Source organism: Canis lupus, chromosome 19, assembly GCF_048164855.1.
Source record: "Canis lupus baileyi chromosome 19, mCanLup2.hap1, whole genome shotgun sequence".
NCBI classification, from domain to species: Eukaryota; Metazoa; Chordata; class Mammalia; order Carnivora; family Canidae; genus Canis; species Canis lupus.
Genome location: NC_132856.1, coordinates 13,953,694 through 13,976,218, shown reverse-complemented (window position 1 = coordinate 13,976,218; position 22,525 = coordinate 13,953,694). Strand labels below are relative to the sequence as shown.

Below are 22,525 nucleotides of genomic sequence, written 5' to 3'. Positions count from 1 at the left end.
TTTGTTTTTAACTTTAAGATCAGTCTGTTGTGTTGAATCTATAGGCCAACTTGGAAAAAAATTGATATCTTAGCAATATTGACTCTTTTGTAAGCATGGAATGTCTCTATTGACTTAGATCTTCTTTGATATCTTTAATCAGAGTTTTATAGTTTTATGTCTACAGACCCTATACATATTTTGTTAAATTTATACATATTTCATTTTTTAAAGTGCTATTGTGAACAATATTTAAAATTTTAAACTTGGACTGGTTTGTTACACAGCATTATTGCAACCATAGTTGACTAATACACAAGACTAAGGAATAAAGATAAATCTTTATTTCAGTAGATGCTCATAAAGCCCTTGCTTAACTTAACATGTCTTTCTGATACGGCTCCTTAAGTGAAATGACCATAGAAAATATCTTCCTTAATAGAATCTCAAACTGGTAGCCAGAGTCATGCCAATGCTAAAACACTAGTATTTTTTCTTTATGATAGAAGTTGAGACCAGATGCCTGCTCTTACCTTTGCTTTTGAACATTGTTTACTTATAGTGCTAGCAAATGTAGTTACAGAACAGAAATAAACAAGAGGAATTGGTTTTGGAAAAAAAGGGAGAAATTATATTTTTGTATGCTCTTAGTGCAAAATAACAATGAAAATTAATTAACAACTTTAGAAATAATACACTCAGTGAGGCATATACTAAAAAGATTTTATAAAAAGTAACTTTAAGTGTCAGCAGGAGCTAGCAAGAGAATGTACTGGTTAAAGAGTCATTCCCCAGTGGTCTTTAAAATATAAGTTATTTAGGCATAAACTTCAAAGAAATGCTCAGGATATTGATAAAGAAAAGAATGAAACTCTGCTGTGTGACTAGAGAGGACTCCTTGCTAGATTAAGAGATAATCATTTGGGAGAGGAGAAAGACAATATTATAAAGAACTAAATTATTCCTTATGTAATTTATAAATACAAAATTCATTAAGATTATTATTGGATTTTTTTTTCCTGAGCTTTTAAAAAATGATCCCAAAGTCTACTTGAAAGAATAAACATGTGGAGCACCTGGATGGCTCAGTTGGTTAAGCATCCCACTCTTGATTTCAGCTCAGGTCATGATCTCAGGGTTGTGAGACTGAGCCCCACATTGGGGCTCTGTACTCAGTGGGGAGTCTGCTTGACATTCTTTCCCTCTTCTCCTTCCCCCACTCTCGCATATGTGCTTTCTTTCTCAAATAAATAAATATATAAATCTTTTTTTTTTTAAAGAAAGAATAAACATTTAAGATTGGCCAGTTATTGCTGAAAAACAAGAGGAACAAGAGAAGAGCTTGTTCCATGAGACATTAAAATACATTGTAAAGCTATATATATATATATATATACATATAATGCTAATTGCAAAGAAATGGGCAGAAATGAAGAGCAATAGAATGTAGAATTCTAACATCTAGAATATTAGATCTAAAAGACAGTTCACATAAATGGAAAAAAATTCAATAATTGATGTGAAGTTGATATTTTATGTGATAAAAAGTTTCACAATTTCACTACTTACACTAGAATTAATTCCAAGTAGATCTATGATTTAAATATAAAAATAAGCCTAAAAAGTATTACTTAAAATGATGTATGCAAGTTTCCATAGTATTAGAATAGAATCATTTTTAGAGTGAAAAGTATTCCAGAAACAATAAAGAAAAATTTATAGATTTGATTATGTGGCAAAACCAATGCACACACACACATTTTTGTACACAATAAAAAATCGTAGACAATCTTGAAAAGCAAGTTATAAACACCAAAAGATGTTTTTATAGGATTCATTTCAATGTTTACATTGTGGGAGACTATGAGGGAAATTCTTTTTGCTGCATGAATCGTGTGGTGTGACACATGTATGGTGGTACCTTGATGTCTCCTGCAGACATTAATAATCAATCATAGGTCTCTTCCCTGCTGAACCAAATATGGCCTCAGGATTCTTTTTCTTTTTTTTTTTTTTTTCTTTTTTTTTTTTGTGAGCTATTATCAACTGATCAGAGATGACACACATAAGCCCATGTTGCTTCCTTATAGAATCCAGCTGTGATTAATCTGGTGGATTGCAGGAAAGATGAGTTCTATCCCATTGGTGGAAACACTATAGGTTTTCTCAGGGTTGAGATGAAAAAGATCAGCAACAGCAGACACGCAGTGTTAATAGGAAAACAGAGCAAATATTTATTTGATGGCATGCTTTGTTAGGAGCAACATTAAGTATCAAGATCTCAGTGACTTGATGTATGCTTTGGAGCAGAGAGGTATTGGATGAATGGACTCAAAGAGGAAAGGAAGTTTCAGTGGAAGTCATTATCTCAATACACATTCATTGAGGGTTGAACATGTGTGAAACTTTGTGCTAGGCATTCTGAGGGACACAGAAATGAATATAAAACAGTGTTCAAAAAAAAATAAAAAAAAATAAAAAACAGTGTTCAATTTCTAGGAGTCCAAAGGCATGGCTTTTGATGAGTGCTAGGGGGAAGTCTTATTTAGTTCTCACAGGGTGAAAGGACTTCAGTGGATTTATCACGTCCTAGGGTTCAGTGCTCAGATTTGCACTTCTTGAAAATCTATACTATCTGTTTTCTTTTCATACTTGGGATGGCTCAGGGGACCCCTACATGCTAATCAATCATCTCAGTAAAATGGGTTAACCCGGAAAATCACTACAGTACTTTGAAATGAGAAACATCACATTTCATCAAATCTAAGAAACCATCCATTGTAAGATATGCCATTATTTTATGTACTACTAAATAGGTTCTGATACCAATTACAATGTGTGTGTTCTATGTGTGTGTGTGTTCCTTCACACCATCAAGCAATTTTCTGACAACAGCTGGGGTCCTACAATTCATCTCAGTTTGACATTATCTACCTAGATATAAGGTCTGATCTCACAGGTTAATGGCTCAGTTCCATAAGACTTCCCCCTCCCACCCCAATCCAGACACCAGTTCCAACTCCAGGTTGTCACCTATGCTTCTGATTCACAGGCTATAGACTGAAGGTTCTAATGACCCCCTCCTTGGATTTGATTGATTTGCTAGAATGACTACTCACAGAACTCAGGGAAACATTTTGCTTACTAGATCAGTGGTTTATTATTAAAGGTTTAAGTCAGAAACCACCATTTGAAAAACATGCATAGGGCAAGGCATGGGGAAAGGGTGTGGAGCTTCCATGCCCTCTTAGAGCATGCTCTCTTTCCAAATCTCCATGTGTTCACCAGTCTGGTAGCTCTCTAAGCCCCATCCTTTTGGGTTTTTACAGAGACTTCATTACCTAGACATGATTATCAAGCTATTGGCTTTTAGTGATTGATTCAGCCTCCAGCCTCTCTTTCCCCCCCCAGTGATGGGAGTAGGAGTGGGGTGGGACCGAAAGTTTCAGCCTTTCAATCACATGGTTGCTTCTCCTAGCAACCAGCCCCTATCCTTAGGAGGGGTCCAAAAGCTACCTCATTAACATAATACAAGGCTTCTCTATTACTCTCATCACTTAGGAAATTCCAAGAGTTTTCAGAGGTCTGTGGAAGGAACAGTGGACAAAGACCAAATATATATTTGTTATTATAAATCATAATATCATTAACTGCTAGGAAAGAAAAAAAACACTGTCAATTAAACTAGGACTTTATGCCTAAAAAAAATCTTATAGTGTTTCTATTTTACACTTATTGAAAGAATGCGCTTATAATTAGACATAGATTTTTAAAAATCGTACATCAATCTTGTGTATATATGAAAGAAAAGTGAAATAAAATAGTTAAGGTTTTCTTTGAACTTCTCATTCAGAGTTTGACTCGTTAGAATTACTTTTTGATCCAGAGTCTTTTTTGTCTGTGTTTTTCCATAGTATTGTTCTCTGTGCCTTGAAGTATGTGGGTGATAAAGTATTTTGTGAAAGAATCTGTCAAAAAAAAATCAAGCCTTTAGTGCTAGACTCTTACAGCAGATGTGTAATTTTTTCTTTTATTAAGATTTTATTTATTAATGAGAGAGAGAGAGAGAGAGGCAGAGGGAGAAGCAGGCTCCATGCAGGGAGCCTGACGTGGGACTCGATCACGGTCTCCAGGATCAGGTCCTGGGCTGAAGGTGGCGCTAAACCGCAGAGCCACCTGGGCTGCCCAGCAGATGTGTAATTATGGAGAGCTAGGTGACTATGGATTCCAGTGTCTAGAATGTTACTAAATTAATTAGCTTACCTCCTTTTTCTCACCATCCTTTGCAAGAAGTTGGTTTGGGAAGGTGGGGTTAAAAAATGCTCTCAACTTTTGTTTCTCAGGTTTCTTCTGAGTCCCCATCCCCTTCTGCAAGTTTTGATGCTCTGGCACTAGGGAGTCTATCACGATTGCTACTTGGTCAACAGTGATTGAAAGATACATCTCATTTCAGAGGTGTTAAAATGTGAAAATAGGCAGAGTATGGTACAGTAATTCCCAAGAATCCAGAGTAGTCCTTATACTATCTGGAATATTTTTTCTCTGAAATTAAAATGGGTAGCAACCAGAGTTCAAGTGATGAGCTTGAATAGGGATCATCATAATGACCAGCTTAAAAAAGGCTGGAGGTCTTGACCCATCTCTTAGGTGGGGATAAAGTGGTCTAGGGAATCGTACTTGTGTGACCCGAATAGAGTGAATAATTGCAGTCCTGGAATATCCTGATAAAGTTTACTAGTAAACATCTCTTAAAAATTCTTTATACATTTATAAATACTAAGTACTAAATAAAATATGAGAAAGCACAAGTCATGTTGAGAGAATGGCAAGAGTCTATTTTTCCATACTGGTTGCTCACTGATACATGGAGGGATGTAGCAGAAAGAGATAATGCCACAGCAGGTTGATGCCTAATCCTGGGGTTTGAATGATGAACTCAGTAGTTTGGCTTTTAATTGACAAGGCAATGGGTAGGGGTGGGTGTGCTGTGAGTCCTCTTTTCTTTTCTTTTTTCTTTTCTTTTCTTTTCTTTTTTCTTTTCTTTCTTTTCTTCCCTTCCCTTCCCTTCCCTTCCCTTCCCTTCCCTTCCCTTCCCTTCCCTTCCCTTCCCTTCCCCTTCCTTCCTTCCTTCCTTCCTTCCTTCCTTCCTTCCTTCCTTCCTTCCTTCTTTTTTTTTAAAGATTTTATTTATTTATTCATGAGAGACAGAGACAGAGAGAGAGGCAGAGACATAGGCAGAGAGAGAAGCAGAGAGAGAAGCAGGCTCCATGCAGGGAGCCTGATGTGGGAGTTGATCCTAGGACTCCAGGACCACGCTCTGGGCCAATAGGCAGGCACTAAACCACTGAGCCATCCAGGGATCCCCTTGAGTCCTTTTTTCTAAATAGCTTGCACTTTCACAAGCAAAGACTTCAGTTGAGTCAGTACCTAGACCCAGTGTTAGAGACAAAGACTTCCTTATTTTGGAAAGAGAAAAACATTATTGCTCAAGAGGGGATATTTTGAATCTGAAAGCTAGTATGGCAGATGCATTGAAATCAGATGCTTGTGCATAACTCAATACTATGGATTTCATTAAAGAGATAATTTCCGAAGTGAGAACAAAAGGTTTATTTTGCTTCTGGGACAATGTGAGATCTGCTCCACTGTTAGTAAAGGAAAGTAACTCTGGGAAAATGGGACATGATATTTGAAGATAGTTTACAGTGCCGGGTTGCTGAGACATGGAAGTGGCAGATTAAAGATAGATGCAGATAAAACTGAGATGCGGGACTTCTCAAAAAGGTTTTTCTTTTAGAAAAATAAAAGAAGGTCTTTCTTTTTAGATAGTCTGGATTTAGAACAATCAAATCAGGAAGGGAAATTCTTTAGGACCTATTTCTCTTGCTGTAGCATTATCCACTGCTGAATGTATCATAGAGCAATGTGCTTTATTTACTTATTCATTCAGCAAATATTAACCAAAGACAAACTCTATGGCAGTCACTGGGGACAGTGTGGAAAGGGTGTTTGACATTGTAAATGTGTAACACCAGTAAATTTGCTAGTATTCTAAGTACTATGGATAAGAGTTAAATGTGACAACGAAAATTTGTAATAGGTGACTTTGATCCAACCATGGAGGTCAGAAAGGAATTTCCTGACCAGATGAGGCTTGAGCTGAGATTTGAATAGGAGCTGCGTAGTTGACCTAAGGGTGGGGAAGGGTATTCACGTGGAAGGAACAACATGTTCAAAGACCCTGTGGTGGGAGGGAGGTAGGCAGACAAAGAGAGAAAGCCAGTATGACTGGAATGAAAAAAGTAGAGTAGAAGTATGAGTTGAGATTTTGGGAACAGGTAGGAGCCAAACCATCCATGTTTTGTTGGTTGGAGACAAGGCCCAGATAGAATAGAAAGACTCCCCCCGCCCCTCGCCTCCCAGCAACAATGAATTTTGAGCAGTCAAGCCTTCAGACTTGAACTACAGAACTGGCTCTTTTCTGGGTTTCCAATTTGCTGTCCCACCCTCTAGATTTCAGACTTGCTGGCCTGCCAATCATGTGAGTTAATGCCTTAAAATAAATAAATAATTTTTTAAAAATAAATAAATTACTTAAAATAAATCCTCCCATCCTATCATCCATCTATCTATCTATCATCTATCTATCTATCTATCTATCTATCTATCTATCTATCTATCATCTATCTATCTATCTATCATGTGTCTTTTGGTTCTGTTTCTTTGGAGAACACTGAATAATATATCATCTATCCCTTTCCTACTCTACTTTACCCTAACATTTGTGCTGAGTTTGGAAATCAGTGAGTTTAGGCCTTGAGAGGATGCTGGGGACAAGAAGGAAGGAAAATTCACTGGGAATGTATTAGAGGCTCTATTATCCCTCTGTGATCTGGGTTAGTTGATCCCTTCCTTCTCCTAGCCTTAAGATACAATAAAGAATGATGATTAAAAAATAGTTTTTAATAGAAGTAAAAGCAATTTTCCCTCTAATTTTCAATTTTAATCAAAGCATGGAATTGTACAACACAACTCAGCTAAGGATGAATGGAGGAAATTGACCTTTCTGGAAGGTTAATAAGACTTATCACCTTCCTGAGGAGTGAGTACCTCATCACTTATATTAACAGTGCTTCTTATCTATTTGTGTCTTGAGTATTTTTAATAATCTGATGAGTACTACAATCATGGACACATTCTCTCCCAAAATCTCTGATTAAAAGTCATACGCTTAACATTTTTTTAAAAAGATTTTATTTATTTATTCATTAGAGACATGAGGAGAGAGAGAGAGGCAGAGACACAGGCAGAGGGAGAAGCAGGCGCCATGCAGGGAGCCCGACATGGGACTCAATCCCGGGTCTCCAGGATCACACCCTGGGCTGAAGGCGGCGCTAAACCGCTGAGTCACCAGAGCTGCCCTATGCTTAACATTTTGCTGTGCTTTGAGATGTTAATGGATGCCATCTTAAAAACTCCTGCATTGTGAATATCATCTAACAGAAATTTGGATGGTAGAGAGTATGATAGTGTGGAATCCCAGGATCTGGTTCAAGCTCTAACTTTGTCACATATTAGCTGAGTGATTTTAAGCAAATGGTTTCAAATTGACAAGTCTCAATCTCTGCAGCTGTAAAATGGGATGACAATACCTAGAAGCCTGTCATGCTATTAAATTAGATTGTATATTTATAGAACTCTGTAGACTTTAAAGAGCTATATGGATGTAAGATGATGGTATCTGTTCATTAGATAAGCTTGTGTCACTTAGACCTTGTTTGAATCCTGGGATACAGGAAAGATGAACTCTGATGTGGAGCACTCAAATTCTTGGAGTCTTTGCTACAGGGGTAGGCAGTGTATAGGAAGTTACAGGAAGCAAAGAGGATACATAGGTACTGACAGGAGGATGGAAAGATGCTTAAAAATTACCAACTTTTCATTATTTCGCTTACAGTTGCAAGAAGCCACTTGGGTATAGATGCCTGTGTGGGACCGTAAATGAGTAGATTTGAGATTCATGGTCTCATTGGGTGAGAAGACTTAAACATGGGTAGGTCTTGAAGCCTTCTTGAATCCAAAACTTTGAAAAGTCAATTGAAAAAATTCGGTCCGTAGGTATTCACTTAGTGTGGATGTGATTCCTGAGGTCAGAGAATAGAGATGCCAGATGTAACAGGAATTCTCCTGGAGGATTACAGTGTTCTTTTGGTAAACCTTCTGAGGCTTTTTAGGGCTTGATCTGGTCTTCAATTTGAAAATAACAGTGATGGTACCATCTTACAACTGAAAAGAGATTTCTGCCTCTCAAGGAGCTTGCATGCTGATGATCATATTTGAGGCACTTGGGGCTGGGTTCTGTTATGGTTACTTCCCAATCAAGAAATCTGAGATGAGCTGACTTGTCTAAGATCACATTGCTATCTTTTAAGAGGTGTTCATCTAACTCCTAGTCTTTGGCCTTTTATATTGTGCTGAGACCTACCCCTGAGAGGTAGCCTGTTGTGGGATTAAGAGCTCAGGCCCCAGCAGCTGATCCATTGAAGTCCAGCTTCCTCATTTGCTAGATGTCTGACCCAGGCAAATCACTCTGATTCTTGGTGTCTGTTTCTTCTTCTATTAAGTGGGGATACCACCACATGGGGTTGTTATGAGGATTCAAAGTATTATCAGACCTGAAGTGTAGGAGCTGTGCTTGGCATATAACTGCCGTTTAGCCATACCTACCAAATAGTGCATCTCAGTGTGACAAGAGAGAAAATGAGAACTCAGAGGATAGTGGGGGGAAAGTTTTGGAGTTGTGAAATCACTGAAACTGAGTATCATCCTAGGCACTTAATAAAGTTGACCCCCTTTAACCCTTATTAGACTTGCTGGTCTGCCATGAGGTCATCCTTTAGGTCTTAGGTGAAATGTCATCTCCTCCAAGAGGTCACCCATGATTGTTGAAGGCTTCCTGTCACCCCTTGCCCAGTTATTCTGTATTGTATCTCTTTAACTTGAAGCCCTTATCACAATCCATAATTCTCATTTTACTTACTTGTTCTTTGGCTGTTTCTCATACCAGAAATGTCAGCTTCATGAGGGCAGGGGTCTGGTCTGTATTGTTTGCCTCTAACATCATATTGCCTAGTACAGTTCCATAAGCACTAATATGTCCAACAATCTGAAGTGTGTGTTGTGCACATCAGGAAACTTCTGACTTCTCTAGTTCCTGTGATGGGGAACAAGGCTGGAACAAAACTTTAAAATTCATGACACTCCACACCTCTATCAATCACCTCTTTGTGACCTTTCTCCCCTGAAATGGTGATTTTATTAGCAGGACACTGCACCTCCTTCAAGCTCTATGATTCATTATCCCTATGTATCCTACATTACATACACAGCAGCATCTAGCATCCAGCCTCCCCACGTCACGAGCTAAATGGAAGCTTTCCTTCTCTGCCACGGGCATGGATAATTTTAGTGCCTTTATTTTTTTGATGGATGAAAGGAGTCAGTGCTGAACATTCCAGACAGATCTATTGGTGGCTGCCTCATCCTCCATTTCAGATTCTATTTGTAAACACCACCATTCTCTTCACCTTCTAATTATAAACTGATTAAGGTAGAGCGCATAAACATGACACAGAGGGCACCACAGATCATGGCAACATGAGCTTGTTTGCCTGAAGAGAGATTACACTGGCTTTTATACTACAAAAGGAACAGGTGCAATAAATTACAGTGCTACCTTGAAATTAAAATTTTTATTCAGAAGCCAGTGGCACTGAGGAAAAACTACCCGAGAAGCAATTACAAGGTGATAAAATGTGTAGACGTTTAATCCGTACTGGTGGCTGGCTCAGTTTGCTGTTTTAATTCTCAATTTGGGGCTCTCCAAAGGCATTGGATGCATTGTAGACTTTGCTGGGGGACTTTTTGTGGGCACGCTGGCTGGCTGCAGGTTGCTGACCTTTACTTTTTGGGGATACTGTAGAGGTTTGTCTGATAAAATGTAATCACCTATGCCGCAGAGAGGATAGCAAACCATCAACGAATGCTAGAAGTAATTATGGTGCCTGGGACTTCAGTGGGAGTATCAAATGTAGTCCAGGTTGTTACACAACTTTAAAAAAAGTATTTAGTTTGGACTGGAGCCTGAGAGAAGATAAAGCAGTAGTGAAAATGTGCTGTCTTAGGAATCAGGAGACCCAGGGGCCAGTCTGGGCTATTTCTCATGAAGTTCCTTAGCTCAAGTAAGGACATCTCATGTGTAAAATGAAGGAGGGAGCTGGATAATTTCTGAATTCCTTTATAGCTATTTCTTTCTTTGGCTATGTATAGTCAGATGTTCTTGACAGTGGTCATGTAAAACAGTCTTTATTTTATTTGAAACATATTTACACTGAGAAGGTTAAGTAAGACAGGGACTGATTTTGTTTAGCAAGGTAGCCTGATGTTGAATGTCCTTTTATCATGGGAGCATGAAAGTCTGCATTACCATTTTATGGCATTTGGGGACTTGGAGGTACCATAAGGTAAGATTCAGTTACACTCACCCTGCTGGATAGGATTTTCCAGGCAACACATTCCTGTCTCTTAATAACTCAAGTCTCTTTGCTGGATTTAGAACCAATTCTTGGCAGATTCTCAGTCATTTTGGGGGTGCTAAATGAAGCTCTATACAGTCAAGGATCCTGTTGCTCTTGCTTACTACTATTCCTCCTGCTGGCACATGGTAGGTACTTAGTAATGATTTGTTAATTTAATAAATGAACAAGTAATTAGTCACAACAGACTCAGAGGAAAAAGAAGGAGGGCTTGCATGTCTTATTTTACTTTTCATTTGAAACCATGAGTTCTTCTCTGTTATGGTTCCTGGGCAATCCTAGCTGTGCTTTGGTACCCAGAAAATTCCCATTTTTCTGAGGAAGATAGTCAGCTAGTGTAGGGCGGTTCTTTCTGTGGTGAAATTAGATCCCTTCATTTTTCCGCCATGATCCATTAGAACTATGCAGATACATTGCATTAGAAGTGAGCATCAAGAAATAGTCCAGAAACAGTAAGGATGTAACCTAATTTAGTCTTTGTTCTGTCATCTACCATCCCTTCTTCTCACTTCCCTAAGCCTTCCCTGAAACCTCAGGCTGCTCTCTCTTCTAGCTTCCTCTGGAACATTTTGCTATTGTGCTATAGAACATTTATCATCTATATCCCACATCTGTATTTCCAGCTTTACCACGACCTTCTCAAGGATGGGATCTTATCTTTTTCTTTCTGAGTTCTTTTTAGTGCAGCTTCATTATTCACATTTGCTGAGAAGGAAGGTCCTTCAGAGATGTTTGTGACTCTTTGGAACATGAATGAAGAGGAAATAAACCCTCAGTGAACAGTACTGATGATTTGGTAGCATCCAATGTGTGCCCAGGACCACCTGGGAGGGCACAAAGCAAAGAACAAATGCAGTTTCCATCCTTAACTTTTTACAATTTAGTTACGCAGTGAAGATCTACACATAAAAAATAAGTTGAGATCTATAAAAAAGATTAAAGTCAAGTGCTAGGTTGTATGGTAATTAACAGGCAATTTGGTCCTTATGGCATTCAGAGGAAACAAAGACAGCTATGGTTGACATCTTATTTTCTAAAGTGCACCTTTTAAAAACCCAGTGTAGTCACAACCCCATTCCAGAAACCAACACTCTCAAACAAAACAGCAAGCCAGTTAGGTTCTTGTCTATCTTAGATTCACAAATTATAGGGTATTTATGGTCTCTGCCTGTCCGGTAGATTCACCCTTGACTTTGTGAGATCACAAAGACATATGCACATCTTTCTACTCATTCCTAATTACGTGAGGTTTTGTTTCCTGGGTGCTTGTGTTCAGACTTCTTTTCTGCTGATGGGGGTGGGAAGAGGGGCTGACTTTCAGCCAGTCCTGTGGAATTCCTGGCATTCTTCAGACAAATACCTTAGAAAATTATTTGATGCTTTGTGTAGCTAACTCATCACAAATATATGGATCTTCTACATCTCTATTGGTATATATTGCTTCCTTATAACTAGGAAATTTGACATGAACCAAGTGCCAGCAATATGCCCAATTCTAGTCTAGATGTTGAGAATACAGTGAAGTACACACACATACACACATACATGAGTGCACAGATAAACATGCACACATGCACCTTCCTGGAGTTTATATTCTATCTGGAGGAAACATACTATAAATAGAAAACATAATAAATAATTCAATGACATAGAATGTTAGAAGGTAATCAGGGCTCTGGATATGCCCAGGGCTGAGGGGGCTGGAGGTGCCACTGGAATGGGAGTGGGTTATCATTTTACATTAGTTGTTAGGAGAGACCTCAGAGACAAGGAGACATTTAGGCAATGATTGGAGGAGGTAAGGGAGTGAGCCATGCAGATATCTGGGGAAGAGCATTTTGGGCAGAGGGAACAGCCAGTGCAAACCCCCTGAGCGGGGAACAAACTAGGTATGTGTGAAGAAGTTCCTAAGGAGGCCGTGGCTGGAGTAGGGAACAGGAGGAAATACAATCAGAGATTACTTATAACCTTGAAAGCCACTGTAAATGCCTTGGTTTAGATGCTGATGAATATATAAGGAAAGGAGACTCTTACTTTATATGCATACATTTTGTGGATATGTTTACCAAACTCTTAGCAGACCATTTGCCCCAGTGTAATTTTGTCTGCTTTGATTTGATCCACAAAATGTGTTTTTAAGGCCAGTCATCTGTCAGTAAGGTATAATGAAAATAATCGGCCTGGGTACAACTCTCAGATTCAGCCCTAACTGGGTCATTTCTCTCTTAGTGTCCTTGAACATAAAATGAAGCTGTTAGGCTAAATTGGGAGGGGAAATATTTGTTCTGTGTATCAACTTTAGTTCAGAAGAGTGGTTGCTTCAAGTGCCCAGAGGAGTCTGCATTCGGCTTTGGGCTATGCAGTAAAATCTTGTGATTGATTAGTAATGTCTGCCTTGGACACAGACAGGAGGTAATGGTGAGTGTGCTATGAGCTAACAGGGTGTGAAGACTCTGTCATTTTTCATAGTTTATTTTCAGGAGAAGGGCTATAGAGTTTTGCTGATTCTGGCTTTTAGCTCTGTTTACCGCAAAATGAGGTTAGGAGGAGGAAAAATTTATAAATAGAGGATCTTCTGTTTTCTTATGTGACAGTGCAAATCCTCATTTGTTGTCCTAAAAACATAAATTTTCCTCGATAGCTCTTATGATAAAAATAACACTTTCAGGCTCTTCCTCATAAATCAGTGAGATATATTAGACAGGTATTTTCCTATTTTTACAAGAAAATGAAGCACAAAGCCATAACTAATTGCCTAATTAACAAATTAACTTTATTTAACTAGAGTACTTGTATAGTTTACACTCCCAAACTGGACCTTTGGAAAGTGCAAGATGGTGCTATTATTACTCCCAGATGAGAGGTGTTCAGCCAGGCTGGCCCTAGCAAGTGGACATATATGATCACTGTTGCTTTATTTGAAGATCTGTAGTCGGTGCTTGGATTGGGCATTACTGGAAGCCAGATGTTCTTACTCAAAGCCATTTGCTTTTTCCCAAAGTCCTGATACATTAGATACAGTGTGGGACTCTGACAATTGCAGCTGCTCGTTTTCCTGTGGTTACCAATAATGCACTAGACATTTGTTGCATGCCATCCTCACCTCACTTAGTTCTCATAACATTTTCAGGTCAATATTATCCTTCCTATTTCATAAATAATGAAATGAAGTTTGAGAGAGGTGAATTTCATGTCATTGTCAAGGTCACAGAACTATGTGGGAGCATCTATATTTAAGTCTACCTCTGTTAATCCAAAACTCAAGTTCAACTCCAGTTTTATTCATTAAAATATTTGTGTTAAAATATTCAATTCTTGGGGTGCCTGGGTGGCTCAGTTGGATAAGCATCTACCTTCGGCTTAGGTCATGATCTCAGGGTCCTGGGATTCAGCCCTACGTTGGACTCCTGCTCAGTTGGGAGTCTGCTTCTCCCTCTCCCTCTGCCATTCCCTCTGTTTGTGCTCTCTCATGTGCTCTCTCAAATAAAAATGTTTTAAAAATATTCAATTCTTTTAGAAGGAATTCTTTGACACCAGTGGAAACATTTTATATTTAAAATGGGTTTTAAGTAAAGTCAAAAGTCCAAGTACATCACCTTGGTGTTATGTTCAGATTTAATCAGTGTTTGAAGAAGGGAGGAAAGACAGGTATGGGGATTGAAATTAGAGGGAACGCCACTGCAAACAAGATGGGGGAAATGCCACTTTCCAATACGGATAAAGGAAGCCTTGCTCAAAGAGAGAGAGATTTTGTTTATCTTTCTGCTCCAAAGGGAAAAACGAGGCAGACTATATTCTAGGAGACTAGAGGGAGTGGGAAGCATCTTTCTAGTTGCTACTCAGATGTGTGATAGAACTACAAAGTAAAGATTTTCCTTTGATCAACTCAAACTGCTTAGGAAGGTGAAGAGTTCACCTGTCATTGGGACTTGGTAGTGCTAGCCAGCAGCAAAGAGAAGGTGCTCTGGAGTTCTTGAAGCTAAACTACTTTAATCCCTCAGTGACACATAGGTCTGAGGTTATGACTTTGGGCTGTGGATCAGGGTGACTTAAAAGGAATGCTGTAGCCAAAGAAAGAGTAAACTCATAAAGCAAAGTTACTAACTTATACTTTAGAGTCTACTAACTTCAGAGTTGCTTTAGAAATAGACATTTAATGTGTTTCATCAAGATTTGATATATGTATGAAATGTATATTTGAATGTTATTTAAAATGTACATTAAATGTGTAGTGAAGGCATATTTGAATATATACACATATTTGAATCCATGTACATATATTTCATTTCATTGTCATAGCAGGTGACTAAACAAAGAGTTATCATTGATTGTAGTCCCATGTTCCAAATAAGACTTGAGTTTTGATGTCCATCTCTGGTGGATCATCACTACTTGGTAACAGACTATCTAAATTATTGCATTACTTACAAAGAGGAAAACAAATCTAGCGTGATTACTAATACCCAATAATTAAAGTAAGGAAATAGAAGCCCAGATAGTGATGATCTGTAAGGGGAAAAAATTATCTCCATTTTGTGGCTATTTAGAAGTCAATCTTGTCCTCAAGATCCTTCATTCCACACATATGCTTGGTGCTGGTCACAGTTTTGCCAACATTGCATCCTGTGCACCTATCTTTCTATCTTTGCTTATCCCTCCACCCCTTTATTCTCTACTGTGCTTATCACAGTGCATAAAGGAAATAGAGTTTTCACCATTTCTTGGCTAGATCCTAGATAAATAAGCAGTTTTTATATTCATGGATGATCAACAATTCTGATGTTATAGAGAATAAAGAAGGTATGGAGGACCAAAATCTATGATCTTTATTGCATCTCAAATCCCAACCATTCTATACAACCAGGTTATGGTATGCTATCCTCTAAGTACTCATTTTAGAAACAGTAGCATTGTAGAGCAGGGTACTTTAATTCCAAGTATGCTTCCTGCTTCACAAAAGCCAGCAACAACATTGCAAGTAATCAACTAGTATATGTGAGTAATAGCCTAACCCCATCAATAATTTAAGGCCAGTGTGGATGTACCTGTGTGTGCTCCTCACTCCTTAGTTTGTTTTGTTGTATTTCCATTAGTTTTGTTGTTTTTGTTGTTTGCTTCCAAATCCACTGGAATGTCTATGGAATGTAGAGACGTCAGAGTCACAGTTAGAGTGGTGAATTGCTGGTGCTGGTCAATAAAACAATTCAAGCAGGACTCAAGAGGGGCTGGAAATGGTATCAAGACAGGTTTAGTGACCAAATTGAGGGGACAGGATAGAGCCTTGGTCTTTGGAATAAGATTAGTGTATAAAGTAAGAGCACAATTAGCAGCAAGAAAGCTTCATGCTGAATCTGGTGACTAGTTGAACCGGAGATTTAAAAGTTCCCCTGGTCAGGGAGAGAATGATCTTTAGATGTTGGGGGGATTTTGAGCTTTCTGGTGATATACAAATGGTGCCAGCCATGGGAAGGTATGTGATGCAGGGAACCAGATAGATCCTATGACTCAAGTGATGTGTTTGGTGGTGGGGGCTTGGGGTAGGTACATGTCCATACAATATTTCAGAAGAGAGGTTCAGAGAAGCCCGTGAATTTTGGGATTTTTGGATAGGGTCACTGCATTGTGGGTCCCTAAGATTCATTGATTTTCTAGGAGGACTCTCAAGACTCAGCATAAAATCATATTTACAGCTAAGATTTATTATAGGGAAAGGATGCAAAGCAAAATCAGCAAAAAGGGACAGCCAGGGTGGCTCAGCGGTTTAGCACCTGCCTTTGACTCAGGGCGTGATCCTGGAGACCTGGGATCAAGTCCCACGTCGGGTTCTCTGCATGGAGCCTGCTTCTGTCTCTGCCTCTCTCTCTCTCTCTCTGTCTCTATCATGAATAAATAAATAAAATCTTAAAAAAAAAAAAGTGTAGTCCTGAGGAAACCAGGCATGAGCCCTCTCCTCACAGAGTCTCACAGAATATGCTTACTTCCTCAAGCACTGGGTTGTGACATACGTATGGATGTTGTTTACCAGGGAAGATCATGAGAGACCTAGTGCCCAGGGTTTTTACTGGGGCTGGTCATGTATGGCCTGGAACAAAATTCCAGGCTCCTAGCATAACTTTGTTTGTACAACATATTTAGGCACACTGAGGCCACTCTCCTCAATTAGGGAATGGTGGCACCCTCCTGAAGTCCAGTTTCCCCAACCCCAGCTAAGGGCTACCTTTGCTAGCAGATCTTTCTAAGAATAGCAGCTGCAGACCTGCTGTGTTAAACTTTTGTCTATACAGTTGCCTAAACCATAATTCTGTCAAAAATTGGGATGGCTGCCCCTCTGGTATTAGGAAGAGTCTTGCAGAGGTGAGGGATTCTTATTTTGGATGCCTGCAAAGAATGCCCTGAGATATTTCTGCATCGTGTTTCCTGGTGGCGTGAGAACCACAGGCATTCTGGGTGTGGGGACCCAGAGTACAAGCCTCCCGGGAATAGTGACTTTCCGTTTCATGGCACGCACTGTTCATCGGCCAGGCCGACTGTCGCTCACTAACCACATTCCTGTGGGCTGCAGAGGGGAGGTTTCCAGCTTTGTCGCCTGAGGCCCTGAGTTTCCTCGTTACTTCCGGCCCCCCTCCCCCCATCTTTGCTCTGAAGTCTGTCAAGGCAGGATCCATACCAGATTCATTTTCGAAGCCTCTAGTGTTCTAGAACAGAGACTTGCACAGAGTAAACAGCCAGTGCCTAAATGTATTTACTGAGACACATGTAGGGGTTGCCACCTATTGACCACAGAGGTCAAACCTTCAAAAGACTGGCAGGCTCAAACGCTTGCGCCCAAAGATCTGGGTCTTCTCGCCAGGTTGAGAGCGTGAAGAAGAGAAAACATCCAGCTTGAGTCGGAAATAAGAACGTAAGCAAGGAAGCTAAAAATAAACAGCAATGGGGGATTTCCTCAATTCAGGCAGGCTGTGACAGCACCAGGTGTCATGCAGCTCTGTGAGGCGAAGAAGAGGAATGCATTTAGAAGGTTTGATGAGGGGGGGATTCTATCACTGCCTGAAAAGCCTGAGGGAACAAGTGACATGGGATTTTCCCGGACAGGAGGGAGATATTCCCTCTCCCCTCCCCCCACCCCTTACCTCTCTGGGCAACGTGACTTCTTTCTTACTTCCGGGTACAATCAGCTCACGCATCCCTGAGGCAGTCCAGGCCGCTGAGGGTCACGCACAGTCTGCACCGGACACTCGGGCCCTCGGAGGGGCTGCTGGGAATGGCGCGGCCCACAACGACTTCCGGTGTGGCTTCGGGGTGGCTTCCGGACACAGAGTCATTACCCGGATATTAACAGAATGACCTTTAGAATCCGTAGTGGGTTTCAAAGCTCTTTAGCTGTAGAAGCCTCACAGAATTTTTTTTTTTTATTATTTTTTAAGATTTTATTTATTTAGTCATGAGAGACACAGAAAGGAGAGAGAGAGAGGCAGGGACACAGGCAGAGGGAGAAGCAGGCTCCATGCGGGGAGTCCGATGTGGGCCTCCAACCCGGTCTCCAGGATCCCGCCCTGGGCTGAAGGCAGGCGCTAAATCCCTGGGCCATCCGGGCGGCCTACCTCACAGAATTTTATGCAAAGTGCAGGAGGTGAGACAGAAAGGCGACTCCTGGTTGAAGCCCAGGCCCATGACTGGCTTCTGCCTCCTGCGCTGGCCAGAAGTCGTTTCCCAGAAAGCCTTGCGGGTCCCGTGGGGCGGGGCTGCTCGCTGTCCTGCAGGCCCCCTGCTCGCTTGCCTCGGAGCGCCGTGGAGCCTTGGTTTGCTCTAGACCTCTCGCATACACACCAGATCGAGGCCCAAGGTGATGTGAGTGGCACGACGTCAAGAAATCAGTAACAAAGGTGGGTTTTGAAGGCCGGAGCAGTGACTCTCAATTTATTGCTATTTTATTTTATTTTTTATTTTATTTTATATTTATTTATTTATTTATTTATTTATGAGAGAGAGAGAGAGGCAGACACACACACACACACACACACACACACACACACACACACACACACAGAGGCAGAGACACAGGAGGAGGGAGAAGCAGGCTCCATGCGGGAGCCCGACGTGGGACTCGATCCCCGGACTCCAGGATCGTGCCCTGGGCCAAAGGCAGGCGCTAAACCCTGAGCCAAGGATCCCCAATTTATTGCTATTTTAGACGCTTCCTGGCCTCCAGGGCCTCACCAACCCACCCATACAAAAATGGCTGTCAGGCGTGGGTCACCGTGTCAGGTGCATCTGCTGAGTGCAAGAAACATAAGAGGGAACAAATCCTTATGCTCACAGTGAGCTATCAGAGGCGCCAGCTTAGTTGGTCAACCAACAGCGTGGCAGAAAAGTGGAGAAATCACCAAGAGAGCACTGTTAATGAAAGGCTGTGAGCAGGACTTCAACTGCTGATACAGTTTAGAGTGCTGGGGTTTGGAGCTCATGGCCGAGCAAGAATTCTTGAGAGGTCTCTGGTGCAGAAAGGTGGTTTTATTAAAGCCTGGGGACAGGACCAGTGGGCAGGTAGAGCTGCACTGGGGTTAGAGGGGTGGCTGATTATATAAGATTTTTTTCTATCCTGTGGAAGGGAGGGTGATGTTAGGGCTCCCGGAAATTGAGTCTACAGGTTTCTGGAGATTGCTTTTTTTCTCTCAGTTGCAGACTGATGAAGACTCATGTCCTGCGGGATTGTGAGCTCTTTCAGTTCACCATTTGTTTTTCCCTTTCCTTTGTTCTAGGGCAGCCAGAAGTGCCTGAGGAATGCCACACGTATCCCACCTGGAGGGTAGGATGTGGGGTATCAGTTTGTACTTTGCCGGTGGCTTGCTTTCTGCTCCCTCATGACTATGGCTGTGACTGATGGCACCTTTGTGTATGGCTGTGATAACCAGTTGCCGTGTACTGTAGTAGGCATTAATTTTGGTGTCTCCACCAAACTATAGGCTCCAAGAGGGCGGGATCTTTGCATCTTCTCCACATTGAATCTCCAGTCCCACATACATGGCTGATGCTGAGTATATATTGGGGATTATTATGGGCTGAATTGTGTCCTCACCGAGTCCATATGCTGAAATCCTAATCCTCAATAGCTCAGGATGTGACTGTATTTGGAGATAGGACTTTAAGAAGGGATAAAGGTAAAAGAAAGTCATGTGGATGGGCCCTGTCCAGTATGACTGGTGTTCTATTAAGAGGAGATTAGGACATGTATAGGCACAGAGGGCGACTGGGTGAGGACAAAGCCAAGAAGGCAGCCACCAGCAAACTGAGGAGAGAAACCTCAGGAGCAACAAACCCTACTGGCACCTTGGTCTCAGACTTCTAGGCTCCGGGACTATGTGGAAATAAGCATCTGTTGCTTAAGCCACCCAGTTTGTGGTATTTTGTTATGGCAGCCCAAGCAAACTAATACACGGACTAAGTAAAAAAAAAAAATCATCATACCGAGGTATGGTGTTTCTGAGTTTGTGGCTCTAACTCACTTGAAATAACACATTTGACATTCTATGAAAGAAAGATGAGGGATGAAAACCTCATCTGATCTTGAATGATGACCCCAAATGATCTTGAATGGTTACTGATTTGAGATAACAAGTCATGAGAATTTACTCTGTTTCACAGCACAGATTCTGAATTGTGTGTGATCTATGATCACTTCCTCCTGCCTAGCCCTTAAACTTTTGCTGTTAAAATGTTTGGAAGCTTTTTGGTTTCCAACTTTAATTTTTACAAAGCAGAGGGACAAAGGAGAAGCATGGGGTAACAACAAACCTATAAAGCTAATTAATACCTCAGGTAATCATTAGGAGGTGTTCACAGAATGTCTCTTTAAACAAACCCTGTGAATAGTAAGGGTTTTTGCCACTGTCATCATTTCTCTGGAAGAAGCAGGTGCTTCTTTCTGTATCTGGTTCCCCAAAGTGACTTTAACTTGTTCACCATAAATTACTAAAAAGAAAGAAGTAGGAGAGACCACATACTTTGCAAACCATTGTGGGGTAGGTAATTAGACACAGTGGCATTGCTTGTTTCTAGCAGGTGTTTCCTGGAACTGCTGAGTCTGCATTTAAGGCTGGGGGAGGGGGTGGCGGGAAGGGAAGGGTAGGGAATGGATAGGGCCCTGGGCAGTGAAAACCTGTACCAAGATATGACTCTCAGAGAGCATCACAACAGCAGATGTCACCAATCCCCTTTTTATTCTTCGAGCTTCCCTGAGACAGGTCAGCTGGTTCGACAAGCAGTTCTGGATTAACATAAATCTGACTGTAGGACAGAGGGTGTGTCCCCTAATCTTTGTGAGCCTCAGTTTCCTCATCTGGAAAATGAATGTAATGCTAGTTTATACCTCATAGGATTTTTGTGAGAATTAATGAGATGAGCTTAGCACAGGATGCTAATAACTTAATAAAAGCTAGCAGTTAAGGCTGTTGTGTAGACTTGGAAAAGGCTCAGATACTTGGAGGGATGGAGGATTCACTAACTTCTTCCAGTCAGTTCAGAAAATGCCCAATGAACTGGGAGTGAGGTGACATTAGTTCGAGGCGCTGATCTATTACTTTTAAATAATAGGTTTGCTGGTTGGCATCTGTCACAGGATTCCTGTAAGGATTAAATGAGAGAAGATATAAGCCTTGTAAAGTGCTATATGGCAACTTATTTTTATTGTTTCCTAGGGCTGTGCAGACCAAACCGTAGTCATCTAGTACAATTATTCTCAAGTTTGAACAAGTTTGGACATAGTGAAACTAGTGTCCTGTATGTGAATCTGTGTGTGTTCCAGGAAAACACAGTATCCTGTGAAAAATATGAAAGGTATTTCTAGGGGAAGAGAGTTTCTCACTAAATAAGCCTGGCAAACACACTGTACCTATGACCCCCTTGGAGATTCACAAGACCTGTAATAATATGAAAGGCCCTGAGAAGTCCTGCATTTTAGAAATCTTTTGGACTTTGCTCACCCAAATTCCTTAAATGTATTTGCCCTCGGAGCCTTCCTGCAGGGAATGACCCTTAATATATTACAGGACACCATTTTGGAAGTGCTGCCAACACTTGAAACATTTGCAAAGGCTTCAATGTCCTCAATCTGCTCTTGCTAAATATTATTCTTTTAACTATGTTCCATGATTTTGAGTCTCTTTTACCATCATGATCATTTTACCTCCACGTGTTCCATGCATTTATATTTGCTTTTGTCCACTCTGTAACTGAGCAAGCATATGTTTCTAGGTATACTGGACAATTAGACTTAAACAAGGCTAGACATTCCCTAGGATACTGGGTTTTGTGCAGCAAGAGAATCATGGAAGAGGAGGGGGTCACATAGGCTATTGCCATTTTCTTTATTTTCAATGCGCAAATCTCTCTGAATATCACAAGCCATGCTACTAAGATCCTTGGGGTCACCCCATCTTTGGATCTCAACAGCATTTATCCAGGCAGAGAAGCAAAGGTACTGTTGCTCAGTCTGGAAACCAGTGGCCCCTAGAGGGCGGTGTAGTCACAAGAATAGACTGGGAGCTTGGTTTCCCTGGACTTTCTGGGCACTAAGCCTCCTGGGATGCTCCTCTGAGGAAGTGCTCTACTCTTTCAATGTATTTTTTTTAAATTTCTCACCAAATGCCTTAGGAAACAGTCAAAAATGTCAACCAGTGCATAAGGCAAACACGGAGGAAGGGTAGAAGTCCCAGAGGAAAGATAGCCTGGGTCTCAGAGAGGAAGCCGCCTGGGTGGTGGCTGCTGCTCACATTTTGTTGTTCTTGTATCCATTGCTATTATTATGCTTCTGATTTAGGGCTGCAGTTACCAGGGAAGATTCATCTTTATCTTGAGCTAGGGCAAACTTCTCTAAGAGCAAAAAATACCTTAGTGTTCCTGAGCTCTGGGTTTTCAAATTTGATGAAAATTTTAATACAAAGGGAAAGGGGACC

General features: G+C 40.8%; 2 long non-coding RNA genes across 19 annotated transcripts in view; one reads left to right on the top strand and one right to left on the bottom strand.

Annotated features, from left to right (window-relative positions):
- Nucleotides 1–2,106: 2,106 nt before the first annotated feature.
- LOC140609911 (uncharacterized) lies at nt 2,107–18,277 on the bottom strand. Of its 2 annotated transcripts, XR_012011650.1 has the most exons (4): nt 18,176–18,277; nt 17,705–17,877; nt 15,620–15,709; nt 2,107–3,947 (listed from the first exon to the last, which is right to left on the bottom strand). It is a non-coding gene; the product is annotated as an uncharacterized lncRNA (long non-coding RNA). The 2 variants fall into 2 exon arrangements; XR_012011648.1 differs by having other exon boundaries at nt 17,705–18,277.
- Nucleotides 17,266–22,525, top strand: part of LOC140609909 (uncharacterized) — a 470,386-nt gene continuing 465,126 nt past the window's right edge. For 5 of the 17 annotated variants that reach the window (XR_012011641.1, XR_012011642.1, XR_012011644.1 and 2 more), the window contains exon 1: nt 17,567–18,457. This is a non-coding gene — a long non-coding RNA (uncharacterized lncRNA). Of the gene's footprint in view, nt 17,476–17,566; nt 18,458–19,333; nt 19,381–22,525 lie in introns of those variants that run through there. The other 12 variants (XR_012011640.1, XR_012011638.1, XR_012011635.1 and 9 more) reach the window with 6 other exon arrangements.